This window comes from Mirounga leonina, unplaced genomic scaffold (assembly GCF_011800145.1).
Source record: "Mirounga leonina isolate KUSES-001 unplaced genomic scaffold, KU_Mleo_1.0 Mir_174, whole genome shotgun sequence".
In the NCBI taxonomy this organism is placed as follows: Eukaryota; Metazoa; Chordata; class Mammalia; order Carnivora; family Phocidae; genus Mirounga; species Mirounga leonina.
In genome coordinates, this window is record NW_023270451.1 from 40,282,225 (window position 1) to 40,284,960 (window position 2,736).

Sequence of the window (2,736 nt, forward strand, 5' to 3'; positions counted from 1 at the left end):
ACTCCTTATCATGTTGATGTAGTTCTCTTCTATTCCAATTTTTCTGAGAGGTTTTTTATGTTTTATCATCAATGGCATGGAATACATTTCTATACTGAGGGAAGTGATCATGTGATTTTTCTTCATTAGCCTGTTAATATAGTGGATTACATCGATTTAGTTTAAAATATTGAATCAGCCTTGTGCCCTACAATAAATCTCACTTGGTCATGGTATATAATTCTTTCATATGTTGCTAAATTCTATTTGCTAGTGATGTTTTGTTAAGGATTTTTGTGTCTGTATTCATGAGGGATATTGGTCTATAATTTTCCTTTTTTTATGCTATCTTTGGTTTTGATATTGAAGTCATACCAGCTTTAAAAAATGAATTCAAATGTTTTTCCTCCTATTTTCTGAAAGAGATTGTGTAGAATTGATTGTTAATTATTCTTTCCACCTATGGCAAAATTCTCCAGTGAAACCATTTAGGCCTAGAGATTTTTGTCTTAGGGGGTTTTAAAATTACAGTTCATTTCCTTAGTAAGTATAGAACTATTCAAATTATCAACTTCATGTTGGGTAAGTTACAGTAGTTTGTGGTTTTTGAGGAACTGGTTAATTTTGTCTAAGTTGTCAAATTTATGTGTGAACAGTTGCTCATAGATTCCCTTATTATCCTTTAGATTTGTGCAAGATCTATAGTCCTAGCCCCTGTTTCCTTCCTGATATTGGTAATTGGTTTTTTCTCTCTTTTGGTCAATTTTTTGCAAAAAGTTTGTCAATCTTATGGATCTCTTCAAAGAACCAGTTCTTTCATTGATTCATTGATTTTTTTTGTTTCATTGATTTTTCACTATTTTTTAATTTTCAGTGTCCTCAATTTCTACTCTAATCCGTTATTTTATTCTTTCTGCTTTCTTTGGGCTTCTTTTGCTTTCCTTTTTCTACATTCCTGAGGTGGGAACTTATATAATGTATTTGAGACTTTTCCTTTTTTTTTTTTAATGCATGTCTTTAGTATTGAAAACTTCCCTCTCCATACTGCTTTAGCTATGTCCCACAAATTTTTACATGTTGTATTTTCATTTTCATTCATTCAATGTATTTTTAAAAATTTCCCTTGAGACTTCATCTTTGACCCATGGATTACTTAAAAATGTGTATTTAGTTTTCAAGTATTTAGAGTATTTTCCTGCTATCTTTCTTATTGATTTCTATTTTGATTCCATATTGATTTCTATTTTGATTCCAGTGTGTTCAAAAAACACACTCTGTATGATTTCAACTATTTTAAATTTGTTAAGATTTGTTTTATGATCCAAGATATTATCTATCTTTGCATATGTCCCTTGGATACTGCTGTTATTGGGTGGAGTATCTTGTAAATGTTGCTTCAATCCTGTTGCTTGATAATGTTGTTAGGACTCTTCTATATCCATACTGATTCTCTGTCTGGTTATCCTATCTGTGCTGAAAGGCATAGTGAAGTCTCCAACTGTAATTGTGAATTTGTCTGTTTCTCCTCTCAGTCCTGTCAATTGTTGTTTCATATAGTTTACAGATCTGTTGTTTGGTGCATACATACTTAGGATTACTATGTCTTCTTGATAGGTTGACCCTTTTATCATTATATGATATCCCTCTCTGTCTCTGGTAATTTTCTTTGCTTTGAAATTGACTTTATCTGGTATTAATATAGCCACTCCTGCTTTCTTTTGATTAATGTTTTCATGGCCTATCTTTTTCCATACTTGCCTTTATTTAATTTTTTTTTTTTTTTGGTGAAAAAATTTATATTTAGATTTAGCCAGCTGGACTCAGTTTAGATGATTCCAATTTTGTTGGCAACATCCAAAGCATCGTAGTCAGGAGCCAGTTGAACATATGCCTTCTTCTCTCCAACAGGCCTGATCAAGGTGTTGACCTTGGCCATGTCAATGTTGTAGAGCTTCTTCACAGCCTGTTTGATCTGGTGCTTATTGGCCTTGACATCCACAATGAACACAAGTGTGTTGTTGTCTTCTATTTTCTTCATGGCTGACGCAGTTGTCAGGGGGAACTTGATGATGGCATAGTGATCAAGCTTGTTTCTCCTGGGGGTGCTCTTTCGAGGATATTTGGGCTGCCTCCACAGACGCAGTGTCTTGGGTTGTCGGAATGTAGGTGACATGTGGATCTTCTTTTTTTTTTGTGACTGTAGATGCCTTTCAGCACCACTTTCTTGGCCTTCAAAGCCTTTGCTTTGGGTTTGGCTTTGGGAGGGGTAGGGGCTTCCTTCTTAGCCTTCAGCACCATCTTTGTAAAAGGGCCATACTTGCCTTTATTTTTATATTTGAAATGAGTTTCTTATAGGCAGCATATGTTGGATTATGGTTTTTAATATACTCTATCTCTGTCTTTTAATTTGTGCGTTTAGATTGCTTGCATTTATATTTTTTATTATTTTATAGATTGCTTGCATTTAATGTGATTATTGACATATTAGGACTTAAGTTGTCTACCCTGGGAGAAGGGGGTACTTCCTGTTACTGCTGCATGGGAATGGGAGTTCCTGCTCCCTAGGTGGTCTCCACTGGCATTGCAGAAAGAGTGGGCCTCAATACTGGCCAGTGGGGTAAAAGCCCTGAGTCCGCACTTGGCCTCCTCTGGCACCACCCCAGAGGGAACGGTAAGCTGCCTTGTTACAGCCTTGTGAGGTTGGAAGTCTAGGCTCCTTCTTGGCTTTTGCTGGTGTGGGTGGGGTAGAGTCACAGT

At 35.8% G+C, this 2,736-nt stretch overlaps 1 pseudogene; it reads right to left on the reverse strand.

Moving 5' to 3' along the window:
- Window positions 1–1,771: 1,771 nt before the first annotated feature.
- On the reverse strand, window positions 1,772–2,277 carry LOC118021357 (annotated as a pseudogene).
- Window positions 2,278–2,736: the final 459 nt, after the last annotated feature.